This window comes from Scyliorhinus torazame, chromosome 3 (assembly GCF_047496885.1).
Source record: "Scyliorhinus torazame isolate Kashiwa2021f chromosome 3, sScyTor2.1, whole genome shotgun sequence".
Taxonomy (NCBI): Eukaryota; Metazoa; Chordata; class Chondrichthyes; order Carcharhiniformes; family Scyliorhinidae; genus Scyliorhinus; species Scyliorhinus torazame.
This window is the reverse complement of record NC_092709.1, coordinates 331826032-331853083: the sequence shown is the minus strand read 5'-3', so window position 1 is coordinate 331853083 and position 27052 is coordinate 331826032.

The following is a 27052-nucleotide window of genomic DNA, read 5'->3' as shown; positions in this document are numbered from 1 at the left end:
TAAGAAGGAGATACAGAGCTCTCCGGTGGTGCCGACCTCCACACTGTTGGAGGAGGTGCTGACGACAGGGGGCGTGCAGAGGGGCTAGGTGTCGGCAATTTACGGGGCGATTCTGGGAGAAGAGAAGGCATCGCTGGAGGGGATTAAGACAAAGTGGGAGGAAGAGTTGGGGGAGGGCATGGAGGAGGGGTTGCGGGGTGAGGTGCTCCGGAGGGTGAATGCTTGAACTTTGTACGCGAGGTTAGGGCTGATACAACTGATGGTGGTGTATAGGGCGCACCTCACAAAGACGAGGATGAGACAAAGACCCAGGTTCGATCCCGGCCCCGGGTCACTGTCTGTGTGGAGTTTGCACATTCTCCCCATATCTGCGTGGGCCTCACCCCAACAATCCAAAGATGAGCAGGTTAGGTGGATTGGCCACGTTAAATTGGCCTTTGATTTGAAAAACATTATTGGGTGTTGTGTTTGGTGTCCGATGTCGAGAAAGGAATCTACCAAACGACTTGTGACTTGTCCAAACCAGGATCTTTATTGAATCACACTTGATAAGATAACGATCTGTAACAGAGCAAGTTATCATGGAGTTTCTTTGTACTCCTCTGAAACTACCCCTAGTGCACGTCTGTCCTCACGTGAGTCCTATAATCATTTCGCGATCACCGGATGTGCCCGTACTTATATCTAAGTGCCTTGTCACATGACCGATGTCTCAAGACTGCCTGGTGGGTCTGTACCGCCACCTGCTGATTGGAGGTCGGACCACCAGCCATCTACGATATTTCTTACAGGCGTATCACCACATTGGGTACTCTATAGTCAAAAAAAATATATGGCATGCACAGTGTGCTTGCACATTCCATAGCAGTTCTTCATTGCATCCCATATTGGTTAGAGGGCCCCACTTATCATTGTGTTTATTGACGAGGGATTTGGAGGGGAGGACAGATAAATGGGGTAGAAGATTTACCGTGATTGTGTTCCATAGTGGAGCAGACTTAAGGGGCCATGTGGCCTGATTCTGCTCCTATTCTCCATGATTCTGAAGTCAGTTTTCTCAGACACAGCGCAATCTTCAAATAGTCCACCCTGGTCGGCTGCCACAAGGAGAGGTATGGAAACTGATGAAGCCATCTCAGATGGCCACCTGCAAAGGACCATGGGAATTATGGCCAACCCAGGACTCAGACATACTCAGAGCTTATGTGTGTATTTGCAACCCAGATAGCTAGACCCGATCGAAACCCCCGCTCGTTTGCATTCTAATGGCCCATTTCCCCAGAACAAAAGGACTGTACTCAGGTAACCGATACAGATGCAGACCAACCGGCACCGCTCCCTTTGCTAAGAAAGCCCAAACAGCCAAGGTCAATGACCGCTCAGGACACGCCCAGCCATCAAGGCACCCACCCCTTTATTGGCCAAAATCAAAGGCAGTGATCGAAGCCCATCGAATTATTGGGTCCAAAGCTAAGGACCGTCCCAAAGATCACGAAATCCCAGAAGGATAAAAAGAGACACAGCCATGTGTTCGGTCTCTCTTGGCCCCGGTCTACGCCTAAAACCAAGTGTAGCATTACGACCAGAAGACAAGTTCAAGACCAACGATCGCTACCAGACGGATGAGCCCAGCAGAAACGAAACCACTTCTTCTACCCAGCCACGCATGATCCGGACAAAGGCCTTGTCCAGCTGAATAGAGCCGGTTGCCCTGAAGTTAAGTATAGGTTATTGTAGTTGTTAGGTGTACTTTAACTTGTAGTGATTGATGTTGCATGTCGAAGTAATCCTTGTGTATAAATAAACTATCCTTGAACTTGAACTGACTAACTGGTTGTTTGGTCTTTGATCGATATCTGGTAAAGCCTTGTCATTTGATACCTGGCGACTCGGAAAAGCAATATTATCATTAATAACTGTCATATCTAGTTAATTTGGCAACATTATTGGTGCCGATTGGTGGGATAGTATTCCACTCATTAAAAAGAGTATCATTATTAATTGGCAATCTTACTCCGGTGCCGAAAGAGCAACAACCTGAATCTGGAGCCAGAAGGAGCAGTAGTGAGTCACAACCCGATTAACGGTAAAGCACTTCAGCGGCCCTAATTTGTCACAGGATTGTCTCCCCATGTTCCCGCTTGGTCTTCACCTTTACGTCGCTTTTTTAAAAAAAAATATTTATTAAAGTTTTTTAACACAATTTTTCTCCCTTACAAACAATAACCCCCCCCCCTTCATAACAAAAAAGAAAAACGAGAAATCGCGCAGAGCAAGATATATACATGGCAAAATGATATATTTACACAGCTTTGTACACTGGCCCTCACCCGTACGTGCCAGTTTCCCCAACCCTTCATGTTATCTCTTGCTCATCCACCCTCTCAGGCAGTCCCCCCTTTCTCCCCCCCCCGCTCCCAGGACGTCCCCCCCCCCCCCCCCCCGCAAGGCTGTTGCTGCTGCTGACCGACCTTCCTCTAACGCTCCGCGAGATAGTCTAGGAACAGTTGCCACCGCCTGTAGAACCCCTGCGCAGACCCTCTCAAGGCGAACTTAATCCTCTCCAACTTTATGAACCCAGCCATATCATTTATCCAGGCCTCCAGGCTGGGGGGCTTTGCCTCCTTCCACATTAGCAAGATCCTTCGCCGGGCTACGAGGGACGCAAAGGCCAGAATGCCGGCCTCTTTCGCCTCCTGCACTCCCGGTTCGTCCACTACTCCAAATATTGCTAGCCCCCAGCTTGGCTTGACCCGGACTGTCACCACCTGAGATATTGCTCCCGCCACTCCTCTCCAGAACACCTCCAGTGCCGGGCATGACCAAAACATATGGACATAGTTCGCCGGGCTCCCTGAGCACCTTCCACATCTGTCCTCTACCCCAAAGAACCTACTCAACCTCGCCCCCGTCAAGTGCGCTCTGTGGACCACCTTAAATTGTATCAGGCTGAGCCTGGCACACAAGGAGGAGGAATTAACCCTACCTAGGGCATCAGCCCACAGACCTTCTCGATCTCCTCCCCCAGCTCCTCCTCCCATTTACCCTTCAACTCTTCTACCAGCGTTTCCCCCTCTTCTTTCAACTCCTGGTGTATTTCCGACACCTTGCCCTCCCCGACCCATACACCCGAGATCACCCTACCTTGAACTTCTTGTGCCGGGAGCAACGGGAATTCCCTCACCTGTCGCCTCACAAAAGCCCTCACCTGCATATATCTAAAGGCATTTCCCGGGGGTAACTCAAACTTCTCCTCCAGTGCCCCTAGGCTCGCAAACGTCCCGTCGATGAACAGGTCCCCCATTCTTCCAATCCCCGCCCGATGCCAGCTCTGGAACCCCTCGTCCATCTTCCCCGGGACAAACCGGTGGTTACCCCTGATCGGAGACCACACCGATGCTCCCATTGCAACCCGGTGCCGTCTCCACTGGCCCCAGATCCTTAGCGTTGCCGCCACCACCAGGCTCGTGGTATACTTCGTCGGCGAGAGCGGCAGCGGTGCCGTCACCAACGCCCCCAGGCTCGTTCCTTTACAGGACGCCATCTCCAACCTCTTCCATGCCGCCCCCTCTCCCTCCATAACCCACTTGCGGATCATCACCACATTTGCTGCCCAGTAGTAGCTTCCCAGGTTTGGCAGCGCCAAACCTCCTCGGTCCCTACTGCGTTCCAGGAACCCTCTCCTTACTCTCGGGGTCTTATTCACCCACACAAACCCCATAATACTCCTACCTACTCTCTTAAAAAAGGCCTTAGTGATCACGATGGGAAGGCACTGAAACACAAACAGAAACCTCGGAAGGACCACCATTTTGACCGACTGCACTCTACCCGCCAGCGAGAGCGGTAACATGTCCCATCTTTTGAAATCCTCCTCTATTTGCTCCACCAACCTCGTCAGATTCAGTTTATGTAGGGTCCCCCAACTCCTGGCTATCTGGATCCCCAGATACCAAAAGCTCCCCTCCGCCCTCCTCAGCGGTAGGTCCCCTATCCCTCTTTCTTGGTCCCCCGCCTGTAATACAAAGAGCTCACTCTTCCCTACATTGAGCTTATAGCCCGAAAACTCCCCAAACTCCCTTATAGTCTGCATGACCTCCACCATCCCCTCCATTGGATCTGCCACGTACAGCAACAGGTCATCTGCATATAGCGACACCCGATGCTCTTCTCCCCCTTGGACCACCCCCCTCCATTTATTAGACTCCCTCAATGACATGGCCAATGGTTCGATCGCCAATGCGAACAACAGGGGGGACAGGGGGCACCCCTGCCTCATCCCTCGGTACAGTCGAAAGTACTCCGACCTCTGCCAGTTCATCACTACACCCGCCATTGGTGCTCTGTAAAGGAGCTTAACCCAATTGATAAACCCTACCCCGAACCCAAACCTACGCAGCACCTCCCAGAGGTACTCCCACTCTACTCGGTCAAAGGCCTTCTCCGCGTCCATAGCTGCCACTATCTCCGCCTCTCCCTCCTCCGATGGCATCATTATCACGTTTAAGAGCCGCCGCACATTGGTGTTTAGTTGCCTGCCCTTTACAAATCCCGTCTGGTCCTCGTGGATTACCCCCGGGACACAGTCCTCGATCCTCGTGGCCAGCACTTTTGCCAGCAACTTTGCATCCACATTGAGGAGCGAGATCGGCCTGTACGATCCACATTGCAGTGGGTCCTTGTCCCGCTTTAGGATCAAAGAAATTGTCGCTTCCGACATTGTCGGGGGCAGGGTCCCCTCCTCTCTTGCCTCATTAAAGGTCCTCACCAGTAGCGGGGCCAACAGGTCTACATACTTCCTGTAGAACTCCACCGGGAATCCGTCCGGTCCCGGGGCCTTCCCCGCCTGCATGCTCCCCAAACCCTTGCTCAGCTCCTCCAACCCAATTGGTGCCCCCAAACCAGCCACCTCTTGCTCCTCCAGCTTCGGGAATCTCAGCTGATCTAGGAATCGTCTCATCCCCTCTTCCCCCACTGGGGGCTGGGATCTGTACAGCTCTTCATAAAAGGCCTTGAATACCTTTTTATTTTCGTCGCAGTCCGAACCGTGGCTCCCCTTCCATCTTTGACTCCCCCTATTTCCCTCGCTGCCATCCTCTTACGGAGCTGGTGTGCCAGCATCCGACTAGCCTTTTCCCCATACTCGTAGGTCGCCCCCTGCGCTTTCCTCCACTGTGCCTCCGCCTTCCCTGTGGTCAACAGGTCAAACTCCATCTGGAGCCGTCGTCTTTCCCCAAGTAATCTTTCCTCCGGGGCCTCTGCATATCTCCTGACCACTCTCAAAATCTCCCCCACTAACCTCTCCCTTTCATACCCTCTGTCTTCTCCCTATGAGCCCTAATGGAGGTTAGCTCTCCCCTGATCACCGCCTTCAAAGCCTCCCACACCACCCCCACCCGCACCTCCCCGTTGTCGTTGGTCTCCAAGTACCTTTCGATACACCCCCTCACCTTCCCACACACCACCTCGTCCGCCAACAGTCCCACATCCAGCCGCCACAATGGGCGTTGGTCCCTCTCCTCTCCCAGCTCCAGTTCCACCCAGTGCGGGGCATGGTCCGAAACGGCTACAGCCGAATACTCCGTCCCCTCCACCCTCCGTCCCCTCCCCCTCCCATTATCAGGCCTCCTATCTCCAGGTCCGGAATGCGCCCCAACATGCACTTCATGAATCCTGCATCATCCCAGTTCGGGGCGTATACGTTTACCAACACCACCCACGTCCCTTGCAGCCGACCGCTCACCATTACATATCGCCCTCCATTGTCCGCTACAATAGTCTTGGCCTCAAATGACACCCGCTTGCCCACCAATATTGCCACCCCTCTATTCTTCGCGTCCAGTCCCGAGTGGAATACCTGTCCTGCCCATCCCTTTCTTAACCTGACCTGGTCCGCCACCTTCAGATGTGTCTCTTGGAGCATGGCCACGTCCGCCTTCAGTCCCTTTAAGTGCGTGAACACTCGAGCCCTTTTCACCGGCCCATTCAGGCCCCTCACATTCCACGTTATCAGCCGGATTGGAGGGGCTCTCACCCCCCCACGCCCCGCCGACTAGCCATCTCCTTTTCTGGGCCAGTCCCGTGTCCACGCCTCCCCCACCCTCCAGTCCCTCAGAAGGGGGACCCCGTCCCGACCACCTCTTCGGTGTCCCATTCCCTTTCAGCCAGTGCAGCAGCAACCCTTTCCCCCACCCCTTCCCCCCTCCCCTCCCCCCCGCTAGACCCCTGTCTAGCTTTTTTGCTCCCCCATGTCACTCCCGTAAGTCAGCTGACGCCTGCTGACCCCGGCTTCCCCCGCCGTCCCATTGGACTCCCCGCGTGGGACTCTCGCAATCCATATGCATTCCTTTGTTCACCTTCCCGCCTTTCTTCCCGCGCGCGGGAAAAAAACCCGCACTTTCCAAAGCCCGCTCCGCCCCCTCTGGCGCTCCTGTCGCGGCCTTGTCTCTCTCCCCCAGCCCATGTAACATTTCCTACACGTGATTGACCCCCTATATACAACAACCATCACACATCAAACCCCAAAACATTCCCCCCACTCTCACAAACCCTCAGTTAGTGTCCAACTTTTCGGCTTGTACAAAGGTCCATGCCTCCTCAGGCGTTTCAAAGTAATAGTGTTGGCCCTTGTATGTGACCCACAGTCGCGCTGGCTGCAGCATTCCGAATTTCACTTTTTTCCGGTACAACGCCGCTTTGGCCCGTTTGAAACCCGCTCTTCGCTTTGCAACCTCCGTGCTCCAGTCCGGGTATATTCGGATCTCTGCATTGTCCCACTTACTGCTCCGCTCCTTCTTGGCCCATCTCAGGACCCACTCTCTGTCCGTGAACCGGTGGAACCTCACCACCATCGCCCTTGGCGGCTCATTTGCCTGGGGCTTCTTCGCCAGCACCCGATGTGCCCCGTCCAACTCCAGCAGCCTCGAAGGGGCCTTCGTGCCCATCATCGTCTCGAGCATCGTGCTCGCGTATGCCCCGGCATCAGCCCCCTCCACTCCCTCAGGGAGACCCAGGATTCGCAGATTCTTTCTCCTCGACCTGTTCTCCAGGTCTTCGAGTCTTCCCGCCCACCTCTTGTGTAGCGCATCGTTCTGCTCCACTCTCACCGCCAGGCCCACGAGCTCGTCCTCGTTCTGACTGACTCTTTTCTGTACCTCTTGGATCTTAGCTTCGTGGGCCTTCTGCGTGACCCCGAGTCCTTCAATTGCCGAAAGCATAGGCGCCAACATCTCTTTGCGCATCTCCTCGCACTGCTCCTCGAAGCAGCGCTTGATGAACTCCTGCAGCTCCCCTTTGTCCCTGGCCGCCGCCATTTTGTTTTCTTTCCCTCGCTTCTCCCGTTGCTCCAGTGCCGCTCCTTTGGCCGTTACACTTCTGGTCCGTTTCATAGAAGTTGGCAGTGTTTGCTTCACCAGTCTGCCCCAAAATGTCTATGGAAACTCCTGAAAAAGGTCTGAGAGTCGGTTCCAGACGGGAGCTGCCGAATGCGCGACCTACTCCTCCATGGCAGCCACCAGAAGCCTCGTCCCCACCTCTTCAATGGCCTTGGTAGATCCTTTCACAGTTGTTCCCTCTGCTGCTAGAATTCACCTTTGATAGAGTCAAGCCAGATTGCAGCTTTAAGCTTGCCCTTCCCCCGCCTGCATGCTGGAAGAGGCCCTCGTCTACTGCTGCAGCTCAAGCCAAATCCTTCACTGTTTCTGTCGGGTCTGGCAGCCAAAAGACACAACATTCCTGGGGGACACCGTCAGGGGAATGCTGCAGTCTTCTTCCCACACCGGGAAATGTCAAACAAATGCCGTGGGGGCCCTGTAAAAGAGCCCAAAATGCCGTTCCAAGCGGGAGCTGCCGAATATGCGACCTAGCTCTGCATAGCCGCACCCGGAAGTCCACCTTTACGTCACTGATGTGTTCAGTTTTTGTGTGTTACTTTATTAAACCTGGAGCAGGCAGCAGGTGGTAGCCAATGAACAGCAAAGCCAGGTGCAACAGATTAGCCAAATTGGTGTATTGGCACTCCCGTCCCCCATACCATCCACCTACCCATTTCTTGGTGCTCTATATGGTACAATGACCATTGCTGGGAAATCAGCATATGTGTTCTCTACCATTTCTAAGTCAGTTACAGTGGGAATAACAAGTGAGCATCTGTGAAAATCACTGCATGCACATCGGATTCCTCTGACATAGCAGAACCCTGAAGCAATTTATAAGGCTAACTGGGTAGATCGTAATCAGTCAAGCCAAGCAGTGAGGAAGATAAGGGTAAGTTAAATCATTGTCTTTGTTGGACCAGGAGGAGCGGAAGCTCCCCTCAACCACCTCCCCCCACCCGCACACCTGCATGCACCCTCATGTGTACTGAGCCAGAGTTAGTAAATTGCAGAGGGTAAGCCAATTGGGAGCCTTCAGCTTGCCAGTGCTATACAGTGCAGCACGGTAGCACAGTGGTTAGCACTGTTGCTTCACAGCTACAGGGTCCCAGGCTCAATTCCTGGCTTGGGACACTGCCTGTGCGGAGTCTGCACGTTCTCCCCGTGTCTGCGTGGGTTTCCTCCGGGTGCTCCGGTTTCCTCCCACAGTCCAAAGATGTGCAGGTTCGGTGGATTAGCCATGATAAATTGCCCTTAGTGTCCAAAAAGGTTGGGTGGGGTTACTGGGTTGCGGGGATAGGGTGGAGGTGTGGCCTTGGGTGGGTTGATCTTTCCGGTGCCAAATGGCCTCCTTCTGCACTGTAAATTCTTTTTCCATGTCTAATCGCAACCTGACCCAACTCTACACTCCGATTGGACCAGGCCTTCCAGCATTAGGAATCGGGGGCCAACGCACGTCAAACAATCCAACCAGCAGTTCAAGAGTTAAAGACCATTCCCCACCTGTTGCACCAGCAGCCATGGGTGGAACATTATAGACCAAAGTAGTGCGTTATTAGAATCATTCTACAGCCCCATGAAGCACAATGAGAGTAATTACCCTGTTAATCGTTAACTTGTTCAAAATGTTTATATGTTTTTAATCACCGGAGCGATCAGCAGTAGCAGCGATATATTTATTCCCCAGCATGGTGCTGGTAGCTTTGGAGAGTAGTGGCTGATAGGTTAATGGTTGCTTTCCTGAGGCACCACTTGCCTTTTGTACTTTGAGAATTTCATGATGACTTCTGTGCTCCTTCTATGAAAATGCGTTCTGTAATTTTCCAAAACTGAGTAAGAATTTTACCACCATGGGACCATTACAAATTCTTGAGCCTGACAGTAGTCGGGATGGCCGGCACTGTGAGTCTCTTATCTCTAAGTTGCAGCACACTAGTTCTATCACAGGTTATGCAGTGAAATACGCTAAGCTGGTTGACGTTGAAACACGATAAATGGATCCCAAGGAGATGTTGAAGCATTAAACTAGGTGCAAATCCTTTCCTTGTTTATTTACAGAATGTAACGTTACAATGCCCCTTATCAACTAACTCACCCAGTATTCCAGCAGTCCCTCTTTGTACATGCTCAAGGTACTTAATTAATGAGTAACCTCTACCTCTATCCTTAGCCATATCAACACATTTAGCATAACATTAGCAGACAGCAAAGTTAGACATGTAGTTGGTGTCAGAAATGACTGGCATTCTGGGTTTGATCCAGAGGCTCGTGGGATTACCAGCTCTAAATTAGGGAGTATTATATGGTGCAAAATGATTTTATGGGTCTGAAATAGACAGCACCTGAGGTCCGAGGTTCATCCTAAAGTGGGCCTTGGGTCTTAATAGCACCTTACCAGCAAGGTGCAGACACCAATTGGGACAATGTTGGGCCAACTGCCTCCTTCGCAAAGGCTTTCAGGTTGTGTCAGGGTTGGGGAGCCAATCATTAGTCGATCAGCAGTCTCCAGGCTTCAATATTCTGCACCTGTACACAAAGATCAGTTTTTAAAAGTTTACTGAGAGGAGGCTACTCAACTCAACACCGACCAATTTGACTAATTGGTTAAGCCATTAACAGCTTTTTTAGTCATTCGTGGGACGTAGGCACCGTGGGCTAGATCAGCATTCATTATCCATCCCCAATTACGCTTGAGAAGGTGATGGTGAGTTGCCTTCTTGAACCCCAGCAGTCCATGTAGTGTAGGTACACCCACAGTGCTGTTAGGCAGGCAGTTCCAGGATTTTGACCCAGTGACAGTGAAGGAACGGCGATATAGTTCCAAGTTAGAAGGATGAGTGACTTGAAGGGGAACATCCAGGATGTGGGGTTCCCCGGTATCTGCTGCTCTTGCCTTCTAGATAGTAGAGGCCGTGGGTTTGGAAGGTGCTGCCTAAGGAGCCTTTGTGAGTTCCTCTAGTGCATCTTGTAGGTGGTACACACGGCTGCTACTGTGCATCGGTGGTGGTGGGAGTGAATGTTTGTGGAAGGGGTGTCAATCGAGAGGACTTCTTTGTCCTGGATGGTGTCAAGTCTTTTGAGTGTTGTTGGAGCTGCACTCATCCAAGCAAGTGGAGTGTATTCCACAACACTCCTGACTTCTGCCTTGCAGATGGCTTTGGGGAGTCCGGAGGTGAGTTACTTACCACAGGATTCCTAGCCCCCGACCTGATGTTTTAGGCATCAATGGCACCTGTGCCCCACGCATTTAACAGTGAGGCCAATGCTGCATAGTTTGTGCACAGGCCGTCCCACTGCTAGATTGGTATGTTTTGTACCTGTTTGACTTCCTAAAAGTGGGCACACTGCACACTTTTCGCTAATCTATGCTCCTTCCCTACATCCTTGGAACCTTTCACATTGTGGAAGTTATTTCACAATAATCTTCAATGTCTCAGCAGCAAGGAGACTACATCGCATTATACCCTTCCATTTGGTCCCACTTCAGAGCAGGCAGCCTATCTAGTGAGCGGCTGAGTCACACGGACCAGGAAACCAATCATTTCAATCCCTGTTCATTACTGAGGGAAGCAGGTCACAGTGGGAGTGGTTGAGTTCCCGGCTAGGGAATGGGAAAGCTGTCACTTCTGCTGTGGGTGCAGAGGGCTGGGTGTAGGCTAAATCAGGGTCCCTTATAGCCATCTAAAAGCAAAATACTGCAGATGCTGGTGAACTGAAATAAAAACAGAAAATGCTGGTTAAACTCATCAGGCCTGGCAGAGAGAGAAACAGAGGGAATGGCCGGGATTCTCCAATCCCACGACCAAGTTCTGACGCTGGAGTGAAATGCACCGCGAGCCACTCCGCGTCAACGGGCCGCAAGTGGCAGGTATTCACCCCTTCCTAGGGGGCTAGTAGGACGCCGGAGTGGTCTCCGCTGCTCCGGCGCCCACCCAGCGCGCTTCGGCCGACGTGAGTCCGCACAGGCGCGTGGGTTCCCATCTTCGTGCCGGCCCACGGGCAATATGGCTGACGCGGAGGAACATAGGCCCCCCAAGGAACCAGACCTCCCGCTGATCGGTAGGCCCCGATCGCGGGCCAGGCCACCGTGGAGGTCACCCCCCGGCGTCGGATCCCCCCACCCCCCACCAGGACGGTCCCCGCAGCCAGAACTCCAAGGTCCCGCCGGGTAGGACCATGCGTAACCTCCGCCGGCGGGACTCGGCCAAACACGGCGGGCACTCAGCCCATGGAGGCCCGGAGATTCACCGGGGTCCGCTTTCAATGGCCCACGACCGGCGCGGTGACAATCCCGCGGGCGCCCGAGAATCGGCGCCGGAGAATCAGCCGGCCGGCGTCGGAGCGGCAGGACGGATTCTCGCGCCCCCCCCCCCCCACCCCCGGGAGATTCTCGACCCGGCGCGGGATCAGAGAATCCCGGCCCATGTTTCAGATATTGTCCAGCATTTCTCTTTTCGTTCCTTACAGTTATATTGTCACAGAAAGGCGTTTCAGCTCATCGAGTCCATGTCCTTGAGCAGTATATTTACCCACCCTCCTCACCCTACCCCTCGCTCAAATGGCCCAGAAACACTCAGCACCAGGGTCCACATGTTAATAAGTGGGTACAAAACGTCTTTGAAGGTTGATGATCCAAGGAAAGACAGAGAGAACAGAGAGGAAAATTGGCCTGACTGTATTGAAACAACAAGGTCACAGTTGAGTCGGTAACAAGAAGACAGAACTTGCATTAAGTTCACATTGGCTAAATCCACAATTCTGACTGATCAGGACTGATTTTGATGCCCTGGATCCTCCTGGACACCCTGCAGCCATGCAGGAACAGTGAGAGGGATCGGCTAATCTGAGGTCTCATTGTTCCCACCAGCCGGTGGTTTCATGGAGTCCACAAAACCCATAGAATCCCTACATTGCAGAAGGAGGCCATTCGGCCCATTGAATCCGTACACACACTCTGAAAGAGCACCCCAGTGAGGCTCACTCACCCGCCCTACCCCATGTAACCCCACCCAACCTGCACATCTTTGGACGCTGAGGGACAATGTAGCGTGGTCGGTCCACCGAACCTACACACCCTTTGGGCCGTGGGAAGAAAGCCACATGCAAACTTCACACATCTTTTTGCATCAACATTGAACAGGGCAGGGCGCCATGTGGCGCAGTGGTTAGCACTGGGACTGCGGCGCTGAGGATCCGGATTCAAATCCCGGCCCTGGGTCACTGTGCGTGTGGAGTTTGCACAATTTACCCATGTCTGCGTGGGTTTCACCCCCACAACCCAAAGATGTGCTGGTTAGATGGATTGGCCACGCTAAATTGCCCCTTAATTGGAAAAGAAAAATAAGTGGCTCCTCTAAATTTATTTTTAAAAAACAATGAACAGGGCAGAGGTGCCCTCTCGGAGTCGGCGGGGCCTAATTTAAATATTGATATTACTTTGTCAGTGACATCCCCAGCAACGTGATGTGATTTGATTGAAAGCGCAAGAGAGGCACAGGAGCCATGGGAAAGGTGGTGGCAGAGTGACCAGGAGATGTCCATGGTAGGTTGGTGAGGGGGTGGCTGAGGGGCTTGATGGAGGGACAGGAGCCCTCCCTCCCTGATCCAGTGTCTATGGGAAACCTCCCATGCACTGAGACCACATTAAGGTGTGCTACCCGGCAGCCTGCCATCTCTCTCCCAATTCAAAATCAGCCCCGTGGAACAGCATCTGACTCACTCCCGGCGTTCCTGCATCCTCGGAAACAGTGAGAGTGTGGGGGGGGCGGGGGGGGAAACTCAATTTGAAGATTGCACCGCCCATACGACCCTTTGCCCTCTCAAGAACATCCTTCAAAGGTCCTGCGGCAACGGAATCATTTGTACAACCGCATTACACACATTTAGCATACTGTGTTCAATGGACAGGATTTTAATGTCATACATTTGTCACGCAATTGCAGTTATGGCAGGTTGCACATTAACCACGGAGTGAGGAGCCAATTTGGCAAGAAAGGCCTTTAATAGTGGCCAAGGGTCTGGTGAACTCACTGTGTCATCTCCACACAGCACAAGCCATTACACAGTGCCAATGATTAATAAACAACCACAAGTTCATTAAAAACAGAAATGCACCATGCTCAACATACAACCATAAGATTGTGTGCTACTGTTAATGTCTGTTAATAGGGTTAAAGATCACCCCCCCCCCCCCCCACACGTGTGCAGTGAATCCTGGCACCTAATGCCAAGGTTGTGCCCGCCAGACATCCTCTGGCGCTGATCTTGCCATATTATGTGGGGTTAGGGAGGAGGTCCCTTAATCCACACGGTGTCGCCAATCCACCCGGCTTGTGCGTTGCTCCACATGTTGGAGACTCCACTGAGACTGTCCCAATCCAGGGTGCTGCTGGATCCCAACCCTCTCCCCTCTCCTCGTTCATGGACGAGACAAACCTGAGTCACTACAAAACTCTGCAGCCTGAACCTGGACGCGCAGCAAGCAGGGCAGCTCACCCTGGTATCCTGGCCAATATTTGTACCTCAAACAATAACAATAGAAGGCATCACCTGGTCATTGTCACAGTGCCGATGGTGGGAGTTTGTGACGCTCAAATCTGGCCACTACATTTCCTCCATTACAACTCACTGGCTTTCAAAAGAGGCTGGAAGTGATTTGGAACATCCGGAGGTTGAGAAAGGTGCTTTATAAATGCAAGTTCGATCATTGTTTTCATGATAAATGAATGTGGTCCAACTGGTCTTGCTCATCTTCTTTTCTGATAAAGAGTGCAACAGTGATCATATCTGACTACATAACAACAGTTAATGTATTTCAAATATACCTCTGTGAAGCACTCAAATCAGTCACAAAGTTGCGATAAATCTTCTCGTTGAAGTTCTTTAAGTAATACGATCCCAAACCAGACCCTACAGTGGCTATGATTCTGGACCGAAACCCCAATATTTTAGTTTATTTCAAGACTGCGCAGAAAGAATGATTCGTTCCAGGAATAATTGCATGAAAAAAATAGGGCTCTGGTATTTATAAAACAAAACCTGATTGTGAATACAATATTAAACTCTTTAACTTAACAGCCAAAAAGAACAGCTTACAATTACCCTTAACACCACTACTCAATTCTCCACGAAACAAGAGAAGCAGAACAGGGGCGAAATTCTCCGTTATCGGCGGAAAGTCCGCCGATCGGCGCAAAAAACGGAGCAAATCCGACTTGCGTCACGTCGGAAAAATGGGTCGATAGTCTCCGGCCCAAAATGGGCTAGCAGCGACGTAACGGGATCCGCGCTTGCGCAGTGGTTCACGCCGTGCAGCGTCATACGCGCCGCACGGCGTGACAGCTCATAAGGCCGCGCTGCTCCCCCCCCCACCCGACCGGAACACCCGACCGCAACACCCGACTGGATGGCTGGCCGCCGCTCAGCCCCGAGGTTCGAGTCACGCGATGTGGAGGCGCTCCTGGACGCGGTGGAGCAGAGGAGGGATGCCCTGTATCCCGGGCACGGCCGCAGAGTTGCCCCACGCCACAGCCGGCGTCTGTGGAGGGAAGTGGCAGAGGCCGTCACCGCTGTGGCCCTGACACCACGGACAGGCACCCAGTGCCACAAGAAGGTGAACAACCTCGTCAGAGCAGGCAGGGTGAGCCTCCCCCATATCCCCCCCTCCCCCATATCCCCCCTCCCCCATATCCCCCCTCCCCCATATCCCCCATATCCCCCCTCCCCATATCTCCCCTCCCCCATATCCCCCATATCCCCCCCTCCCCCATATCCCCCCTCCCCATATCCCCCCTCCCCCATATCCCCCATATCCCCAAGTGAATCCAGCCCTAACCTTAACCTCTGCAATGCACGCGCAACCGATGGCGTGCATTCATATACCTGCCTAACACTGTTGCCTTTTACCCCTGCCACCACCCCCCCCCCCCCCCCCACACAGGAGAAGCGTGCACACAACAATAGGGAGCATGTGAGGACTGGAGGAGGCCCCGCTGATGAGAGGCCACTGACCGAACACCAGGAAAGGGCCCTGGAACTGGCTGGCGGACCTGAGGACCGGGAGGTTGCTGATGCAGAGGTCGGGGGCGTACTAGCAAGTGAGCCACCGACAGCCCGTCCCCATATCCCCCCTCCCCTATATCCCCCTCCCCCGTATCACCTGATCACTGCCTGATGTCTAACCATGCATGCTTCATTGTGTATCGCAGGAGCAAACGTCCAGGCACCCATCCCCGCAGATGCAGACCATCCGCAGGATGCCCCTCGGAGACAACGGGAGACGGAGAGACCCGCACCCTCCAGCATGCGACGCCCGCAGGATGCCCCTCGGAGACCACGGGAGACGGAGAGACCCGCACCCTCCAGCATGCGACGCCCGCAGGATGCCCCTCGGAGATCACGGGAGACGGAGAGACCTGCACCCTCCAGCATGCGACGCCCGCAGGATGCCCCTCGGAGACCACGGGAGACGGAGAGACCCGCACCCTTCAGCATGCGACGCCCGCAGGATGCCCCTCGCACACCACGGGAGACGGAGAGACCTGGAGCAACAGGGAGACGACACCCCCGTCACGTGCGGGAGCGACCACCCAGCGACGAGGGGGGCAGCCACAGGCCCCCGTCACATCCGAGCCAGGACACCACTACCCAGGACACCACTACCCAGGACACCACTACCCAGGACACCACTACCCAGGACACCACTACCCGGGACACCACTACCCAGGACACCACTACCCGGGACACCACTACCCAGGACAGCAGTACCCGGGACAGCACTACCCAGGAAGACGAAATACCGGACAGTGACTCAGAGTGGATGGGTGGAGACGAACCCCCACCCCAAAGTGCCATGGACTCAGAGTGGGACGACGAGCACGACACAACGCCACTGCTGTCACCAACACCCTCCACCATCGCAGAAACACTCACCATGGTTCGACACTTTAGTGATGAGGCGTCTGGTACACTCACTGGTGCGCACAACACAACCGTCCCGGTACAGCAGGTGGAGGTAGGAGCAGCAGAGAGGCCGGGCGGTCGGAGGGCAGCCCAGCCCAAGCGAACATCTGCCGCCCAGATGTATCCCGGGTTCCTGGAGTTACCACACCCACACATAGATCCGATGCAAACACCGACCCGGAGACGGGCGAAGAGGGTGACGGGCGGCTTGCGGCGGCTGCGGTCGCAGGTGGAGGAGTCCACCCGCGTCCAGGAGCTGGGAGTGGTGCCGGTCATGCATGCCACCCAGGCCGACACCGCACGGGTGGCGTCCGCGGTGGAGGCAATGGGTGCGACGGTGTCAGACATGGGGAACGGTTTGCGAGGCCTGGGGCTTTCCGTGCAGGCGGCGTCTGTGGCCCAGGAAATGGCTGCCCTCTCACAGGAGGTCATGAGCCAGTGCCAGCGCCAGATGGCAGAGGCGCTCAACACCATAGCCCAGTCTCAGCAGGCCATGGCCCAGTCTCTGCAGGCCATGGCCCAGTCTCTGCAGGCCATGGCCCAGTCTCAGCAGGCCATGGCCCAGTCTCAGCAGGCCATGGCCCAGTCTCTGCAGGCCATCGCTGAGGGCATCGGCGCCAGTGGCCATGTGCAAGCCGGCGTCGCACTGTCACAGACAGGGTTTGCCAACCCCCTGGGCTCCATGGCTGCAAACCTGCAGACCCCTGTCGATACCAGCACGGGCCTCCAGGACTGGCAGCGCCAGATGTCGGGGGCTTCGGATGGCCAGTCCGTTCGCATCCCCCACTCATGTAGAGGCCTGGGGGCCATCGGGCACCCCGAGGGAGGAGGAGGTGGTGTGGTCCGTCCCGGCTCCCTCTGTAGGGGAGGTCCCGGTACACCGCGACATCTCAGACTCCCCCCCTTCCGTCCCAGGTGCATTGGGTGGGCAACGGGCAGGACAGGCTGGCAGCTCACCATCCCAGTCGCCCGGGCCGCAGCCTGGCCCATCTAGGCCAGGACGCCCAGGAAACGGCCGCCAAAGGGATCCAGTGTCAGAGGGCAGGAATCACAGGAATCCACCTCCAGTTCTGCTGTACCCTCTGGGGAACCACGTAGACGTAGTCAAAGGGCCCGTAAGGCCAAACAATTAGACACTGAGTAAGTTGGCACGGTTGCAGGGCACAGATGAGTTTTAGGGGCTAGGGCACGTGCATGAACTCCTTTGGTTATTAAAGTCAATGTTACACCTACAGAAGCTGCCTTTGTGCTCTGTCCAAAGTGTGCGGGGGTGTCATGTACGTTGAGCGCAAGTGTGTGTGAGAGGGGTGGTCTTACCTCAGCCCCAGGTGAGTCTGCCCCATTCCCCCTGGGCTGCCATCAACATCCCCCGGGCAGAGGACGGGACCGTGCGCTGCAGTGTCACAGCCGCATGCAGGGATGGTCCGGGTGGATGGTGGTACTGTGGCCATGGGTCAGACATAGTCCAACGATGTAGAGCCAGGAGCTCACCGCAGGGCGGGTTGTCATCATCCTCCATGGCCTGCGATAGACACGCGTCCACCCGCAACTGTGTGAGCCCGGCCCGTTGTGTCGCAGGTGGATCGGCAATGGGGGGGGGAGGGTGGTGTGCATGCGGGTGGGGTGGGTGGGGTTGGGGAGGGGGGTGAGGGTGCTGGGTGGGTGGATGGGTGGGGGGTGTGGGTGGTCGGCTGTTGCCATGGTGTGCGGTCTGTGGCCATACTACCCGATTCCCACGCCCATCTAGTCAGTGAAGCGGGCGTCTATCAGTCTGTCCCGTGCCCGCTGGGCCAGCCGATAACGGTGGACAGCCACCCGCCTGTGTCTACCCCGTCTGCCCTGACCATTACCCCCATTCCCCTCATCTGGGGAGGACTGCACCTCTTCCTGCTGCTCCTCCACTCCGCCCTCCTCTGCCTGCGGCACATCGCCCCTCTGTTGGGCTATGTTGTGCAGGACGCAGCACACCACAATGATGCGGCCGACCCTATCTGACCGATACTGGAGGGCGCCCACAGAGAGGTCCAGGCACCTGAAACGCATCTTCAGCACGCCAAAGCACCTCTCTATCACTCCCCTTGTCGCTACATGGGCATCATTGTAGCGGTTCTTCGCCTCATTGCGTGGCCTCCGTATTGGCGTCATCAGCCACGATCGCAATTGGTAGCCCCTGTCGTCCAGCAACCAGCCCCTCAGCCGGGGATGGCGTCCCTCGTACATGCCGGGGATGGATGACCGCGACAACACGAATGAGTCGTGTACACTGCCTGGGTGACGGGCGCAGACGTGCAGGATCATCATGCGGTGGTCGCAGACCACCTGAACGTTCATCGAATAGGTCCCCTTCCTATTAGTGAACACGGCCCTGTTATCTGCAGGTGGCCGCACGGCGACGTGCATCCCATCGATCGCGCCCTGGACCATGGGGAACCCGGCCACGGCAGAGAAGCCCACGGCCCGGGCATCTTGGCTGGCCCGGTCCACGGGGAAGCGGATGTAGCGGTGCGCCATGGCATATAGGGCATCTGTCACTGCCCGGATGCACCGGTGCACCGATGTCTGCGATATGCCGGACAGGTCCCCACTCGGTGCCTGGAATGACCCCGTTGCATAAAAGTTCAGGGCCACCGTAACCTTGACGGACACGGGGAGAGGGTGTCCCCCGCCAGTGCCACGTGGTGACAGGTGTGCCAGCAGGTGGCAGATGTGTGCCACGGTTTCCCGGCTCATCCGGGGTCTCCTCCTGCATTCCCGGTCCGTGAGGTCCTGGTATGACTGCCTGGGCCGGTACACACGGGGCGCCCTCGGGTGCCTCCGTTGCCGTGGGGCCGCGACGTCCTCCTCCCCCTCCTCGTCCTGTCGGTCAGGTGTCCCTCCAGCCTGGGCGGCTGCCGCATGCCCTCTGCAGCAGCCTGCGCCGCCTCTCTGGCACGCTCCTCCTCCTCCTCATCCAGGGCAACATAGACATGAGCGGCTGCCGCAACGGTGGCCAACATCGCTGGATGATCTGAAAACATGATGGCCTGGTGGGGGGAGGGAAACGCGACATTTCATCATTGCCCATATCTCCTCCTCCCCCCAGCCAGGTGGCATGGACCGCATGGGTCCAACTGTTGGAGGCTGGCACCTGGCCAGGTGGACCAACTCACTTGCCCTCCCATCCCCCTCTCCGGCACAGACCCCCCCCCAACCTCCACCCCGGCACGGACCCCCCCATCCCCCGCCCCAGCACGGACTCCCCCCCATCCCCCTCCCCGGCACGGACCCCCCCAACCTCCACCCCGGCACGGACCCCCCCATCCCCCTCCCCAGCACGGACCCCCCCCCATCCCCCTCCCCGGCACGGACAGCCCCCCCCCAACCTCCACCCCGGCACGGACCCCCCCATCCCCCTCCCCAGCACGGACCCCCCCCCCCCATCCCCCTCCCCGGCACGGACCCCCCCCCAACCTCCACCCCGGCACGGACACCCCCATCCCCCTCCCCAACACGGACCCCCCCATCCCCCTCCCCGGCACGGACCCCCCCCCCAACCTCCACCCCGGCACGGACCCCCCCCCCAACCTCCACCCCGGCACGGAACCCCCCATCCCCCTCCCCGGCATGGACCCCCCCCCAACCTCCACCCCGGCACGGACACCCCCATCCCCCTCCCCAGCACGGAACCCCCCCCCCATCCCCCTCCCCAGCACGGACCCCCCCCCATCCCCCTCCCCGGCACGGACCCCCCCCCCCAACCTCCACCCCGGCACGGACCCCCCCCCCCAACCTCCACCCCGGCACGGACCCCCCATCCCCCTCCCCGGCACGGACCCCCCCCAACCCCCACCCCGGCACGGACCCCCCCATCCCCCTCCCCAGCACGGACCCCCCCCATCCCCCTCCCCGGCACGGACCCCCCCCCCCAACCTCCACCCCAGCACGGACCCACCCATCCCCCTCCCCGGCACGGACCCCCTCCCGGCAGTCCCCCGGAGCCCAGCCTACTCTAACCACCACCCCCCCCCCCCCCCCCCCGCCGCACACACACACACACAACCCGAGACACACCTCTCCTCACACATTCAGACTGCGGCCACGCCATTGCCTGCCCAGAGCCAACCCCCCAGGCCGTCACTCACCTCCACGCTGGTCGGCGTGACCCTGGAGCACAGGGTCACGCCGATGAAAAGGAGGTTTAATTTACGTCGACGTGAACGGTCATCACGTCGACGGGACTTCGGCCCATCCGGAAGGGAGAATATCGGCAGGCCGAAAATCGGCTGCCTTGCGCAGACCCGTGACATTCTCCGCGGCAGCGGCGACATTAACGCCCCTCTGGGGGGTCGGAGAATGACGCCCCAGATTCTTGTCTTGGCTCTAGTTTGAGCCCCCTCAGATTCTGGCTAAATGTCTTCAAATAGCTGCTTCAGCCTCTTCCTTGTCTTCAGCCAAGACTGCTCTGCTTTTAAAATCTTATCACTCTTTTTTAAACTATCCTATACTGGGAAAGAAAACTGCCTTTACTTGTGATCCAAGCAAACCAATAGCTGGCAGATCAAACTTCAATTCCTCTCTCCAAAACCTTTTTCAAAAATCCCCCTATGAATCTCTTAGCTCATGTGGGGAGTGACATATTTGTTACTAATTATTGTTTATTGTTGGTGGGTGTAAATTTGGGAGAAAATGTGAAAAAGGAGAAGAATAAAAATATATATATATTTTTTAAATGAATCTCTTAGCTCCACCCAGCAATTACCTCACCTCCACAAACTGAAAAACAAATTAACTTTCCAGAGACTGAAAGCACATTAACTACCCAGCGACTGTCCCCAGTCAAACACAGTGCATTAGCCCAGACTGACTTTTTAAAGTGGGGAACAGTGATCATATTTGACGACTTAACAACAGTTACTGTACTGCTGGTCAATTTCACCTTCCAGCTCCGGAAAGCACCCAAGACCAGCAAAACAGGATTTTTAAAATAAAACATGGGGTGGGGTTCCCCCAACCGGTCGAGTTCCCGACGGCGTCGGTCGCGTGTTGTCTCATCCGTCGGGAACTCGGTGTGGCGGCTGCAGACTCAGTCCAGCGCCGCCACAGTCGGGGGAGGGCTGATCCGTGGCAGAGGGGAGTTTATCAGGGGCTGGTGGCACTGTTTGGGTGGTATGGGGCTCGCGAGCCAACCAAAGGGGGAGCACTATTTTGCAGGCCATGTCCGCGAGCGACCGGCGACATGTTGTACGGCGCAGCCACTGCAGGCCGCCGCCGTGCGCATGTGTGGCTACGGTCCCGGCAATTATCCAGGCCTTATCAGCAGCTAGAGCCGGGAGCTCTACGCTGCCGGCCAGCCACACGGAGGATCGGTGGCTGTTGTGCGCCGAATTATCAGGTGCAAAACACCACCGTTCCCACGCTGGCGTGAGGACATAGCGTCACAATCGGAGAATCTAGCCCATGATCACTGCAGTCAAACACACTATAACCCCAGGCTTTTAACCCTTAAATTGCGGCAGCACAGTGGTTAGCACTGTTGCTTCACAACGCCAGGGTCCCAGGTTCGATTCCCGGCTTGGGTCACTGTCTGTGCAGAGTCTGCACGTTCCCCCCGTGTCTGCGTGGGTTTCGTCCGGATGCTCTGGTTTCTTCCCACAAGTCCCGGAAGACGTGCTGTGAAGCAACAGTGCTAACCACTCTGCTACCATACCATGCACAGTGATATCAATGGGAGCTAGGAGGCACTGCTTAAAAATAAAAGGTTGTCCATTTAAAATGGAGATGAACAGAAATTGCTTTCTCTCAGAGGCTCATTAGTGTTTGGAACTCTCTTCCTCAAAAGACGACTGAAGCAGTTTTTGAATATTTTCAACGCAGAGGTAGTTAGACTCTTTAAGGTAGGGTGAAAGTTTATCAGGGGTACGTGGGAATGTGGGGTTGAGGCTATAATGAGATCAGCCATGATTGTACTGGATGACGGCACAGACTCGAAGGGCCGAGAGGCCTACTCCTGCTCCGAATTCATACGTTAATTCGCAGATCATGGGAGCTTTCTGTGCTCATAGTTGCTGCTTTGTTTCCTACATTACAACAGCGACTAGATTCAAAATTCAAAAAGGGGCGGCACGGTAGCACAGTGGTTAGCACTGTTGCTTCACAGCCCCAGGGTCCCAGGCTCGATTCCCGGCTTGGGTCACTGTCTGTGCGGAGTCTGCACATTCTCCCCATGTCTGCGCGGGGTTTCCTCCGGGTGCTCCGGTTTCCTCCCACAAGTCCCGAAAGACGTGCTGTTATGTAATTTGGACACTCTGAATTCTCCCTCCATGTACCCCGAACAGGTGCTGATGTGTGGCGACTGGGGGATTTTCACAGTAACTTCATTGCAGTGTTAATGTAAGGCTACATGTGACAATAATAAAGATTATTATAATTATTATAAAGGAGCTACAGAGCACTTTGGGATGTTCTGCAGTTAGAATCAAAGAATCATAGAAGTTTACAGCATGGAAACAGGCCCTTCGGCCCAACCAGTCCATGCCGCCCAGTTTTTACCATTAAGCTAGTCCCAGTTGCCCGCACTTGGCCCATAACCCTCTATACCCATCTTACCCATGTAACTATCTAAATGTTTTTTAAAAGACACAATTGTACCCGCCTCTACTACTACCTCTGGCAGCCCATTCCAGACACTCACTACCCTCTGAGTGAAGAAATTGCCCCTCTGGGCCCTTCTGAATCTCTCCCCTCTCACCTTAAACCTATGCCCTCTAGTTTTAGACTCCCCTACCTTTGGGAAAAAATGTTGACTATCTACCTTATCTATGCCCCTCATTATTTTATAAACCTCTATAAGATCACCCCTAAGCCTCCTACGCTCCAAGGAAAAAAGTCCCAGTCTATCCAGCCTCTCCTTATAACTCAAACCATCAAGTCCCGGCAACATCCTAGTAAATCTTTTCTGCACTCTTTCCAGTTTAATAATATCCTTCCTATAATAGGGTGACCAGAACTGCACACAGTATTCCAAGTGTGGCCGTACCAATGTCTTGTACAACTTCAACAAGACGTCCCAACTCCTGTATTCAATGTTCTGACCAATGAAACCAAGCATGCCGAATGCCTTCTTCACCACCCTGTCCACCTGCGACTCCACCTTCAAGGAGCTATGAACCTGTACTCCTAGATCTCTTTGTTCTATAACTCTCCCCAACGCCATACCATTAACTGAGTAGGTCCTGGCCTGATTCGATCTGCCAAAATGCATCACCTCACATTTATCTAAATTAAACTCCATCTGCCATTCGTCGGCCCACTGGCCTAATTGATCAAGATCCCGTTGCAATCCTAGATAACCTTCTTCACTATCCACTGTGCCACCAATCTTGGTGTCATCTGCAAACTTACTAACCATGCCTCCTAAATTCTCATCCAAATCATTAATATAAATCACAAATAACAGTGGACCCAGCACCGATCCCTGAGGCACACCACTGGTCACAGGCCTCAAGTTTGAAAAACAACCCTCTACAACCACCCTCTGTCGCCTTCTGTCGTCCAGCCAATTTTGAATCCAATTGGCAACCTCACCCTGGATCCCGTGAGCTTTAACCTTCTGCAACAACCTACCATGCGGTACCTTGTCAAAGGCTTTGCTAAAGTCCATGTAGACAACGTCTACTGCACTGCCCTCATCTACCTTCTTGGTCACCCCCTTAAAAAACTCAATCAAATTTGTGAGACATGATTTTCCACGCACAAAGCCATGCTGACTGCCCCGAATCAGTCCTTGCCCCTCTAAATGCTTGTAGATCCTGTCTCTCAGAATACCTTCTAGCAACTTACCTACTACAGACGTTAGGCTCACCGGTCTGTAGTTCCCAGGCTTTTCCCTGCTGCCCTTCTTAAACAAGGGCACAACATTCGCCACTCTCCAATCTTCAGGCACCTCACCTGTGGCTGCCGATGATTCAAATATCTCTGTTAGGGGACCCGCAATTTCCTCCCTTGAGAAAGATGCTATATAAATGCAAGTGTTTCTGTTTCTGGTGAAGCATTTTGATAGAGTAAATAAGGATAAATTGTGTTCAGTGGCAGCTGGATTGCTAAGCAAAAGGATACTCGTCTGAGGTGCCTGAGAAATACTTTAGCACAGCTAGTTGCCTTCGATGAACTAACCGCCTGAAACAGTGGGTGGAAGAAGATTCAATGAGAATGTTCAAATAAGAATTGAATAAATACTCAAAGGGCAAATACTTCCAGGGCTACAGGGAAAGGCCAGGGGATTGGTTCAGGCTGAAATAGACATGATGGGCCAAAAGGCCTCCTCTGTGTCATTCTATGATTCAGTGAGTGGAAGAAGATGGAGGAGCAAGAGGTGAGAGCCACACAGGGGATAAGCTTGGAAATGGCAGGGGACGAGTTAAGAAACTGTGAAGAGACGGGGCGTCGGAGCATATTGGTTTAACCGTTGATTTTACAGCACGCAGAGGGATGCTTAACTTCTGAGGAATTCACAGTGAAATGCAGTGTTGTAAATGCAACTTCAATGCCATAAAAAGTAGCAGTAAAACGCTGAATGACTGAGGTCAAATTGATCTCGAATTATTAACCCAGAGTCCTTGAGCCGTGAGTATGTTTCCGATAAGGAGAAAGATAATTCCGGCGATGGGGTATCACTGGGAACTTGGGCCAAAATTAGGAGAGGTGTCCCACGGAACAGTCAAGCAATAACCTAACAGAATCATACTCATCGAACCATACCTATCAGCCAATATGCCAGAATCCTTTCGCCCCATACCTGAGTAGGTTCTATCGCACCAGAAGGTCAGATCCAGGTATAAGGCGGGATTCTCCGATTCTCCCAGCACCGTGTTTCCTGGTGACACGCCATTCGCAGGCGGTGGGAATCTCTCTTCCCACCACTTGTCAATGGGATTTCCATGCTGCCGGGAAACCCCCAGGCGGGGTTGCACTGCCAGCGGGAGGAGAGAATCCCAACGACCAGAGAATTCCGGCCATAGAGTCGGGAAGGAATGCCCCTAGAAATCCTCAACATTGGAGCTGCACTCACCCAGGCCCATGAAGAATATTCCACCACGCTTCTGCCTAGTTGGAGATGCTCATTGCTTGGCCCTTGGGTGCTGCAAATGTTACTTGTTACTTACCAACCCTGATGTTTGCCCAGGTTTAAAAAACAGAAAATGCTGGAAAAACTCAACTCTTCTTCAGAGCCAGCCTCGAGTCAGAGACTCAAAGCATTAATTCCATTTCTGTCTCCACAGATGCTGCCAGACCTGCTGAGTTTATCCAGCATTTCCTGCTTTTATTTCAGATTTACAGCGCCGCTGTGTTATTGCTTTTATTGTCCAGGTCTTGCTGCAAATGCTTCAGTGTCTGTGGAACCGTGAATTTCATTAACCTCTCTGGAATCATCAGAAAACTCTCCCACTTCTGACTTTACGTTGGAGGAACGATAATTGATGAATCAGTTGAAGGTGGGTGTGCCTAGGACATTGCCCTGAGAGATTCTTGCAGTGATGTCCTGGGGCTGAAATAATTGACCTCCAAAATTCACAACCATCTTCCAGGTTGTTGCTCTGGTTCAGTCCCAATAGCATCGCCAATACTGTGGGTATTTCTATTTATCTTAGTGAACCACAAGCCTTCCCTTATACCGATCAAATAACCACACAACCAGGTAGTTAGTTCAAAAGATGGTTTATTTACAGACACAAGAGTTATCTCAACATGCAAACACAATATCTACTACAAGTCAAGCTACACCTATCAGCTACAATAATCTATACTTAACTTCAGGGCGACCGGCACTGTGCAAATGGATAAGGTCATTATCTGGATTTCACTTGGCTGGTTCAAAGAAAGTGGCTCTGTCTCTGCTGGGCTCATCCGTCAGGTAGCGATTGTTTGTCTTGAACTTGGTTGGCTGTTCCTGCTACAATTGGGCTGGCACAGGCCGGATCCAAAAGAGACAGAACACATGGCTGCGCTCACTTTTATCCCTCTGGGATTTCGCGCTCTTTGGGGCGGTCCTTAACCTTGAACCCAATAGTTCAACAGGGCTCTGATCACTGTCTTCGATTTTGGCCAATAAAGGGGCGGGTTTCTTGGTAGCTGGACAGGTCCTTAGCGGTCATTGACCTTGGCTGTTGTGCTTTCTGAGTAAGGGGAATGATGCCGATCAGTCTGTGGCTGTACCGGTTGCTTGATTGGAGTTCAATTGTCCAGGGAAAATGGGCCATTGAAATGTAAGCGAGCGGGGGTTTCGATTAGGTCTGGTTACCTGTGTTTTAGATACACATAGGCTGTGTATCTGTCTGAGTCCTGGGTTGGCCATAATTCCCATGGTCCTTTGAAGGTGGCCATCTTAGATGGCTACAAGGTATAACAGGTTGACCAGACTGACCGAGTCCTGAACCCCAACGGATCTGCTAGATTGGGCTGATATCAGGTGATAAGAGAACCAACAAGAGGAAAAAATTGCTGGAGCTTATCCTCAACAAGCAGCATCTGTCCATGGCAGTATTAATAATGTCCTTGTGAAGACAAAGCCCCACTTTCACATTGGGGATTTTTAAAAAAATTATTCATTCAAGGGATGTGGGCATCGTAGGCTGTGCCAGCATTTATTGCCCTTCCCTAATTGCCCTTGAGGAGGCAATAGTCTACCACATTGCTGTGGGTCTGGAGTTACATGTAGGCCAGACCAGATGAGGATGCCAGAT